The sequence below is a fragment of the Bufo gargarizans genome, chromosome 1 (genome assembly GCF_014858855.1).
Source record: "Bufo gargarizans isolate SCDJY-AF-19 chromosome 1, ASM1485885v1, whole genome shotgun sequence".
Taxonomy (NCBI): Eukaryota; Metazoa; Chordata; class Amphibia; order Anura; family Bufonidae; genus Bufo; species Bufo gargarizans.
In genome coordinates, this window is record NC_058080.1 from 527,924,086 (window position 1) to 527,934,589 (window position 10,504).

The window sequence follows — 10,504 nt, forward strand, 5'->3', positions numbered from 1 at the left end:
AATTCGCTTTGGTGGGTACTGCCCCATTAGTCATCTGACGAAACAAGTGTGACGTCAGCAGTGAGTCACAAAGGGGGAGGAGAATAGCGCACAGCATGTGCGTCAGGGAGACATCATGTGCTTTGACTTGAGGACCTTACCGGGTACTGCCCTGGTGGGTACCGCCCCATTAGTCATCTGACAAAACAAATGTGACGTCAGCAATGAGTCACTAAGGGGGAGGAGAATAGTGCACAGGTTGTGCGTCAGAGAGACATCATGTGCTTTGACTTGAGGACCTTACCGGGTACCGCCCTGGTGGGTACCGCCCCATTAGTCATCTGAAGAAACAAATGTGACGTCAGCAGTGAGTCATCAAGGGGGAGGAGAATAGTGCACAGGATGTGCGTCAGAGAGACATCATGTGCTTTGACTTGAGGACCTTACCGGAGCGCCCACAGTGATTGGCTGTAGGGAAACTTGGGATAGGTGGGCGGGACCTAGAAAGTTATTTAGGAGGGTCGAGACATGCGCGCGGCGTCCACATACCCCACATCCCCTGACGAAGCCACCGAGCGTGGCGAAATATGTCGGGAGGGGTGGTATGACGTCCTGTATTTTAAACAGTGCCTGAAATGTTAGGGACTAGTAATAAAAGAGTACGCTGCAGAGACAGCACCAGACATTGAGGAGTGGAATTGAGCATGCCACATGAGCGGTTTAGCGCGAACAGTGACTTCTATGGATGAAATAGAGCAGTCAGTAGCACAAAAGTGTAGAGTGTAGCCTAGAGACAAGTGAATTGAGCAGACTAGTGGCAGCTTCAAAAGTACACACAAACCTAGCAACATTGTTTCACTGTTGTCCAGCCTGAATATAAAGGCCGAACGATAAAAGGATCTTAATAGGAGCGCCCAATCTGCCATCACATTGTATGAATGCACAAACAAAGTAACAGCAGAGGCTTGTAAGTGCAGCTATACCCCATATAAATGAATGGGAGGCACTGCACTCCATAGTGGCTACATGTGACAAAGGCAAATACATTTATACACTCCAATTGTACCCTCCATCAGACACTGATAATTTTAATAGTTTTCTATAGTTGTTTGGTTCATCTATTTTAAAATAATAACTAATAAAGAAATATTTTTATTTTCAGTTAGGGACCCCTACAGGGAATTTAGGGTCTGAATAGACCATAGATGCGTTATTACTAATAATATCCCGAGGGTTCCTAAATGGGACTTTATTTAATAAACCACACTATACAGCACCCACAGCATGCAGTATACAGACCCCCACAGTATAGAGTACAGCAGTATAGCACTCCACAATATACAGCACCTACAGTATACAGTATACAGCCCCCCACACTATACAGGCCCCCACACTATACAGGCCCCCCACAGTATACAGGCCCCCCACAGTATACAGACCCCCACACAGTATACAGCCCCCACACAGTATATAGCCCCCCACACTATACAGGCCCCCACACAGTATACAGCCCCCACACTATACAGCCCCCCACACAGTATACAGCCCCCCACACGGTATACAGCCCCCTACACAGTATACAGGCCCCCCACAGTATACATCCCCTTCACAATATACAGGCCCCCCACAGTATACAGGCCCCCACAGAATACAGGCCCCCCACAGTATACAGTCCCACAGAGTATACAGGCCCCCCACAGTATACAGCCCCCCACACAGTATACAGACCCCCACAGTATACAGCCCCCCCCCACAGTATACAACCCCCCCACAATATACAGCCCCCCCCCCACAGTATACAGGCCCCCCACAGTATACAGGCCCCCCACAGTATACAGACCCCCCACAGTATACAGGCCCCCACAGTATACAGGCCCCCCACAGTATACAGCCACCCACACAATATACAGGCCCCCACACAGTATACAGCACCCCACTATACAGTAGTTTACAGTATATTAGCATAATAGCTCCTGTCACCTTTTTCTGATGTAATCTTCACAAAAAAAAGCTCCACAGTTAAGGCAAACTTCTCCTGCAACACTCCTGGTAGGACCTGTGATGACCTCATAGTTATATGACCAGTAATATTGCTAGGTTACTGGTCACATGGTCATGATGTCATCTAAGGTCCTAGATCACAGCTCTAACACAGTACGATGCCTGGACTCAGTGCCGGCAGGCATGGCAGCATGTGTAGCTGACAGCCTGACACCTGGAGTAGTGGCTAGCAGGGCTCAAGAGGCAGCTGCCTTGGGCCCCCCAGGAGCAACTGGGCCCGGGGCAGCTGCCCCTTTTGCCCCTTGGTAAAGATGGCCCTGCATATACACATGGTAAATAGACACCAGGCTTCTCAGAAAATGCAATCTCTGGAACTTGTAATTATACAGCAGAGGAGCCAAAGCTATAGCATCTATGAGGATCCCTTTCTCAATGAAAGGATAGTAAGTGCTACCCCAGTCCCCAAACTACCCCCAGCCCCCTGTTTCTCCAATTTCTCCAACATAAAGAGCCATTTGAGAAGCTCAAAAGCTTATGGCTGGATGTTACAGTGCAGACAATAATGACATGCAGGCAGCATGAAGCACAGACACAACAAGTCCCTGTCCTACAGGATCCTTTACTTACAGCTCTCCTCTGCCTAACAAGCCACAATGAGTGGTGAAGCTCAGGAGGTCAGGGCTGGAAATGACAGGCAGCATAGAGCACAAACACAAGCCCTTGACCTGCACAATCTCTCACTCATAACACTGCTCTGCCTCACAGCCCTGTGGAGTGGTGGAGCCCGGGAGGCACGATTAGAGATGAGCAAATTTTTTTAAAGTTTGATTTGAATGATTAGCCGAATTTCACAAAAAAATTTGCTTCCTGATGAAGTACTTCATAACGAAGCGCATATTTTTTTAAAGTAGCGGGTGCAATGATAAGGAGCGACGATAGCACCGCCCCCCATCTTTGTAACCCTCAGATGCCATGTTTATACATGATCGGGGCATCTGAGTGTAAAATTAACAAACAAATAAAAAAAAAAAATTTAACTTACCGCCTCCATTTGCTTGCGACAGGCCGACCGACGCCATCTTGCTTGAAGATCTCGGCCAAAATCCTGTGCAGTGCGAATTACGTCATCACGCCGGAGTCACGCCAGGATTTCGTCTGAGATCTTCAAGCAAGATGTACGCTTGCAGCCCTTTGCGAGCAAATTGAGGAGGTAAGTTTGAATTTTTTTGTTTTTTATTCTATTTCAGGTTAAATCGATTCACTGACACGAAGCTCAAGGAAATTCTGTTTCTGGGGGAATCAAATTTATCCTTAAATTCGGATCGAATCATACTTTGTGGGATTTAATTTGCTCATCTCTAGTCACGATGTTAGCCTATAAAGCTAACTATGAAAACCTAGAAACCTGTAATCTTAGGCTATATCGGGCTCTTCTGAAGCTGCGTACAGTAAATTGACAGAAGTTACCCTAGAAAGTCAATGAGGTCCTCTCCTGTCCATTGTGTCTATAGCCCATGTGGCTTCCATAAAGTAATTTTCTCAATGCTTTCTAAATGCATTTAAGAACTGTTCAGGCAAGATGGCCACCTCTATAATCATGTTCAGAAAATAGAATAAATAAATCTGTAATAAAAAAATAAAAACAAATTAGAAAACAAAATATTTGTATTCTACCTGGTTTTAACTAGCAGACAATATGTGCAGGTTATATTCACTTGTCTTTAGAGGATTATAGTTTATATTCTAAAGTAACCAGTGATCGTTAGGTCTAAAGTTTGTAAGGGAGTTGGAGAATATATTATCTACCGTGCAGAAGATAGGAGATATGCTTCAATGCTTTCATTCTTGATGTCCAGTCAAAAGAGAGAAGCACATATGTTGCATTGCTTAGTTTCTAATGGTGGGAGGACATTGTATTTTCTTTTGCTTTTACCAATGACAGGCTCTTTTAAATAGTGGTGTATAATGGGCTGCAGAATTATTCTCTAAGCTGTTAATTTCAGATGGTGCTAAATGCTATCATGTGTAATTTTTGAATGAGAAGCTTGTGGGCTCCTCTAGACATAGTGGTACAGTCACAACTGCAAAATGTTTTGCTACTACCTTCAGAGTTTGACTCCTTTATGGAGCTAGCATGGCTGTTAATCAGAAAGATCTGCACATTATGACAGGGCAATCAACAGGATATCATGGTGCAACAATTTCAATGAGGTTTTACTGCTGTGTACCTGGTTTACTTGAATTTTTATGTGGCCAGGGATTTTGTACCCTATTAGTATTGCAGGCATGAAATAAAAGACAAGGTCATCATATGTAGTGTTATTTACCTGCAGTTTAGATCTTCACTGTTTAATACAGTGAAATAAATGATTTACTGTACTAGCCTATACCTAAGCTCATGTTAATGAATATAAAAATATGACCAGGAATTTAATAAGATTTCTTTTATTTAATGACATGGTCTGTATTTCTTAAGCAAGTAACTCTTGCAGCCTTAATGTTACTGTGCCAGGAAATACAAGAGTAACATGCCTTAACTCAATCTTTTCCTGCAAAATATTTGACATCAATATTTGCTGTACAAATACAGAGTCAATAATATAAAACCTACAATTATGCTTCTAAATCAAAGCATAACAACTGAGCAATCAAACAGATTACACCTATTTACAAAGATGTTTCCAAGTTAATTTTCCAATGAATTGATTAAGAAGAGTTTATTTCTTCAAAGTAAATACAGGGCAGTTATAAAATTATGAATGTATTTTGCTAAGGCAAATTATTATTTATTCAGCTGGAAGTTTTTGAATAGAAAGAGTTTTACAGTATTACTTGAGATGTGTTTGGTAGCCTGTCCTCCATGTGTAATACTTAGAGAACATGTAAACAGAGTAACTCTTTTTCCATTGGGCACAATTGTGAACCCTTGATGAATGATGAATTCTTTTTTAATATCCACTGCACTGTGGTATATTCAAATCAGATTATTCAAATTCATCATACACTATTAGATTATTTTCTTCAAGCAAAAATACAGAACTTACAATTCACAGTTTCCCTGTTTGTGTCTCAATCCACTTAAATCAAGGTATAATGGTTTAGTATAACAATTGAATTTGCCGTTTTTGCATTTTCGTTTTTTACTCCCTGCTTTCTCTGAGCTATAACTTTTAATTTTTTCATTCACATAGGGCTTGTTTTTTGTGGGACAAGTTGCACTTCCCAATGGCACCATTTAATATTTCATATGACTTAGGCTACTCTCACACTGCCGTTTCTGGGTCCGCTTATGAGATCCGTTTCAAGGCTCTCACAAACGGCCCAAAATGGATCAGTTTAGCCCCAATGCATTCTGAATGAATAAGGATCCGTTCAGAATGCATCAGTTTGGCTCTGTTCCGCCTCCATTCCGCTCTGGAGGCGGACACCAAAACGCTGCTTGACATGCAGAGCCAAATGGATCCGTCCTGACTTACAATGTAAGTCAATGGGGACAGATCAGTTTACATTGACATAATATGGTGCAATTGTAAATGGATCCGTCCCCCATTGACTTTCAATGTAAGTCAGGATGGATCCGTCTGACTTACACTTAGACTTAGACTTTTTACATAGTAATGCAGACGGATCCGTTCTGAACAGATACCAGCGTTTGCATTATAGGTGCGGATCCGTCTGTGCAGATACCAGATGGATACGCACCTAAACGCAGGTGTGAAAGTAGCCTTAGGCCTCTTTCACATTACCGTTTTTTTGTCAGTTTTGCGGGCCATCTTTTGAATTCCGTATACGGTCCGTATACGGAACCATTCATTTCAATGGGTCCGCAAAAAAAACTGAATGTACTCCGTATGCATTCCGTTTCCGTGTTTCCGTATCTCCGTTCTATGCAAAGATAGAACAATTCCTATATTTGGCCACAAATCACGTTCCGTGGCTCCATTAAAGTCAATAGGTCCACAAATAAAAAAGGAATGCATACGGAAATGCATCCGTATGTCTTCCATATTCATTTCTGTTTTTTGCGGAACCGTCTATTGAAAATGTTATGCACAGTCCAACTTGTTCTATGTGATTACTGTATACTGTATATGCCATACGGAAAAACAGACCGGAAAAACAGAACGGAAACAAAAAACGGAACAGCTGATCCGTGAAAAACGGACTGCAAAACACTGAAATAGCCATACAGTAGTGTGAAAGAGGCCTTAGTGGGAGGCTGGGAAAAAAAAATCTAAATAAAAAAATACACAATTCCGCAATATTTTTATGGGTTTCAGTTTTAAGACAATGCGATGCGATACCACATTTGTATAGTTTTTCTTGTTTTTTTATATTTTTATATTTTTTTTTATTGCCATATTCTGACCCATGTAACTTTTTAATATTTACATCTATAGAACTAAGTGATGGCTCATTTTTTCAAAGAAATGTAGTTTGCTAAAAAAAAAAAAAAAATTAGGAATGAAGCAATAAAAAACCCTTCAAATTAGATATTTAGATTTTATTTTTTCTGTTATGGCATTCACCATACAGGATAAATGGATAAATGTTCATATTTTAATAGTATGGGCATTTTGGGACACAGTGGTGCAAACAATCTTTATTTTTTATTATTTATTTATATTATGGGGAGAGTATTCAATTTTTTTATATTTTTAAGAACTTTTTTTACACTAATATTAAGTATCTTTAGGGGAATTGAACTTGGATCATTGGATCTCTTCTACCTAATGCAAAGAACTAACATTGCAGCCTACGGGAGATTTGATATGGCAAGCTTTGGCAAACAGCAACCGAATGGCAAACAGCAACCCAATCCCTGTGCTGAGGAGCCATTTGGGCCCCGGGTGCACAGTGTGCCAGGAACATTTATCTTAGGTGCCGAAGATTCAATTGACCATGGCATCTGAAGAGTTAAATATTCGTGATCAGCACCTGGAGGCTATGGTGCGCGCTTGTAAGGTCTTATGTTCAAAGACCTGTCTTCTGCCAAAAATCCACCTTGATTACACAGAACAGACTTGTAGGAGAAGGTTTGTAGCATACTCATCATTCTGAACAAAAATATTCCTCTCTTGGTGCAAGTGCAGACTCCCTAATCCACCTAACCTGTACATATGCCAAAGAGAATAGTTGTGGCCCTCTCCACAACAGAACTAGTCATCCATAGTCCACACTGGAAAACTGGTAAAACATGTGACATAGTTGGAAATTAGATCCCTGGAAGGATAGTCCAGTCTATGTAAAAGTGTTCAGCTCTGTATCCAGATATGGACCCTCTATTTCTGGCATTATTGGGAGATATTTTATTAATTAAATTACCTGGTATGCGGACACTTAATGATCACAATTAATGTACAAGAGCTTTTGGACATTGAATCCAAACCCATGGGTTTTGATGTCAAGTTGGGCCTCATTTTAAGGCAATAACAATCTTGACTTTTCAAGAAAGACATTCCAATAGGTGTCTATGATATTTTGTGCCAATTCAGCCATATGAGCATTTATAAGGTCAGTCACTGATTTTGGACAAGAATGTTTAGTTCTCAAAAGGTTTAAATTAATTTCAAAGAAATTTGATGAGGATGAGACCACTGTAGACCACTCGAGTTCATCCTCTCCAAAGTCATCACACTATGGGAGAAAGTTTCAAATATTGGCATATGTCCCATTGCAAGCAAAAATGTTACACTACACATCCCAGTTTTCTAAAAAGGGTCAGGAAGGAGTTGTACTACCCGGCACAACAAAATTAACGATACTTTCACCAGAAAACTGGCATTAAATACAACAGAATCTATGTCACCATGGTGATGGACCATGTGATGGGTCATGTGATGGACCATGTGACGAGCGTAGTGACGTCATCAAAGGTCCTTTACCCAGGTCCTGAAGAAGGAAGAGGAGATCCGCTATGCGACCAAGTGCATGGGGAGAGTTAAATTTGTTTATTATTTTTTAACCCCTCCATCCCCAATTTACTTAGCATTATGTATTAAGAATGCTATTATTTTCCCTTATAACTATTTTATAAAGGAAAATAATTAAGATCGGGTCCCCATCCCGATCGTCTCCTTAGCAACCATGAGTGAAAAAATGCACAATATAGAGCATGCTGCGATTTTCACGCAACGCACAAGTGATGCGGGAAAATCACCGCTCATGTGCACAGCCCCATAAAAAAATTAATGGGTCCAGATTCAGTGCGGGTGCAATGCAATCACCTCACGCATTGCACCCATGCAAAAAATTTGTCCATGTGAAAGAGGCCTAAGGGGACCCAATATAAAAATTTATTTAATGATTGTGGCACAGAGTGATGTCACACATTATTTGGATTGCATCACTAAATATTCCAATGCCCATAACAATATATGCATAAATAAATCATACCTTCAACAAAATGATTCCTCAGCAGAGGACTGAATAAGTGGAAGTAATACATTAGAAACAGTAGTGTGATTATTTTCTCAGCTTTCCACTGCAAAAGCAAAAGATAAAAAAAATTGTAGTGAATAAAAGGCTTGAAAAAACTCCAATACCAAATCAAAGCTTGCTTCTTGTGTTTAGTTTTTTGTCTCGCTTGATTTTGATCATCATGTTCTTGTTTTTTAATTCACTAATATAACAAATTATTGCATTGCAGATACGTTTATGTCTGCAAGTTCAAATTAATTGTATACAATTGCATACTACATATTAGGCATCATATATATATTTTTTTTTTTTTGCAATATCTGACCAATTCACAAATGTTATATATATATATATATATATATATATATATGGAATGCATAATTTGGGATTTGTTACATCCTATACAATTAATTTTGAACAATCTGGGTTTTATGTGCTTCAGTGGTTAACGCATACCGAGGCATTGAAAATAAAATTATTGAGAACGCCAGAGTCAAAACAGGTTTAAGACTAGACTAGGTTGTCTAAAAGTGCATATTACTTCTGACTAAATTGTTTTCCTTATCTAGCAGTTTGTTCTAAGAAGTCAAGCTTAGCCTTAAAACGAACCCAATAAGTCTTTCAGTTTGACTGGAAACTCCACATTTTTCCTTTTTAGAAACATGTCACAGACATTCCTCCGTTTCATTACTCTATGTTGCTTCTACTTTCCCTTGTATTAAACGGCAAGCAGGGAAAGCAATATCACTACTCATTCCAGCACTTTCAGAGGCTTGAAAACCAGCCTCTATCTGGAATTGGGCCCAGACTGTCTGGACATTGCTCAGCAGCAGAAAGACCTATTGTTTGGTTTGGCAGGTAACTTATTTTTCCCAGAGCCAAAAAAAGGCTGGACCAAATTACAGCCAGTGACCCTGGAAATGGGAGGAAGGCCCAGTCTTGCACCCCCCCTCCATTTTTCTCTGTGAAAGTTAATCAGTAGACTATGTTATATTTTTCTGTTTACATTATCAAACTCAGCCTCTCTGGTGCTAAAAGTATGGAGATTGTAAAAGCAAAAGACCATATTTCAGACCAAGTTCTCTGCATAATGTCACTAGCATTTATTCCAGCCACAACCAGAAAGGAAAGAAAATACACAGTACATCAGACAATTCTCTGTTTAGAGGACATGTCTTGAAAATGCTAAACATATCTCACATGTAAAAGAAAAGAAAAGGTATTGGACCGGTTTTTTAACTTTGGCTTAAAAATTTGATTGTACTAGTCATGTTGCCTAAACAAAATGCACACAGCAAACAACCTAAAGTTGCATAAAGTCATGATGTAGTAAGGTTATGAAGCTATTAAAATGTACTGATCAGCAAAAATAAATAACTGTAATTTATATCAATATTACGGGTTCCTTGGGATTTTGATACTGATAGCCTATCCTCAGGGCCAAGGAGTAAGAACCCTGCCTATCAGCTAGGCCATGTGGCATCACGTTCATTGGTCACATGACCTAGGCACAGCTTTGTCCCATTGAAGTGAATGGGGCTGACCTGCAATACCAAAAACACGTTTTTGTGTTTGGTTAGCTGTGAATAGACTAATCGGAGCTCTCGTGAGTGCTGCAGCTTCCTCAAGCAGCTAATCGGCAGGGGATGGGGAGTTGGACTCCTGCTGATCTCATATTGATGATCTATCCTGAGGATAGGACATCAATATGAAAGTCCTGGAGAACCCTAAAGTACTGCAATACATTTGCAAAATCTTCTGAAGTATTTGAAATAGTATTATAGTACTTATAGTACTACAGTTTATTATGGTCAAAATTTCAAAGAAGTACCCAATGTAATTTCATTTATGAATAGGAGTCAAGTAGGATCTGGTCTCCATATAGTCCTAAGATCCTTGATCTATAAACCAAGAAGGGAATTAAAGAGGTTGTCCAGGCTTTTTAATATTGATGCCCTATCCTCAGGATAGGTCATCAATATCAGTTTGGTGCGGGTCTGAAATTGGCACCCCCTCCGATCAGCTCTACGGGGAGATGGCGTGTGTAGATCGCATGTGCCGTCTCCCTTCTCTCTTCCTGCGCACTGCTGCTGTTCCATAAACA

General features: G+C 40.3%; 1 long non-coding RNA gene across 1 annotated transcript in view; it reads right to left on the minus strand.

The window, feature by feature from the left end:
* Positions 1 to 9,139, minus strand: part of LOC122933906 — a 30,072-nt gene extending 20,933 nt beyond the window's left edge. Inside the window, exons 1-2 of the long non-coding RNA XR_006388569.1 lie at positions 9,010 to 9,139; positions 8,377 to 8,464 (exon numbers count right to left, since the gene is read on the minus strand). This is a non-coding gene — a long non-coding RNA (uncharacterized LOC122933906). The remainder of the gene's footprint in view (positions 1 to 8,376; positions 8,465 to 9,009) is intronic.
* Between the last annotated feature and the right edge of the window lie 1,365 nt (positions 9,140 to 10,504).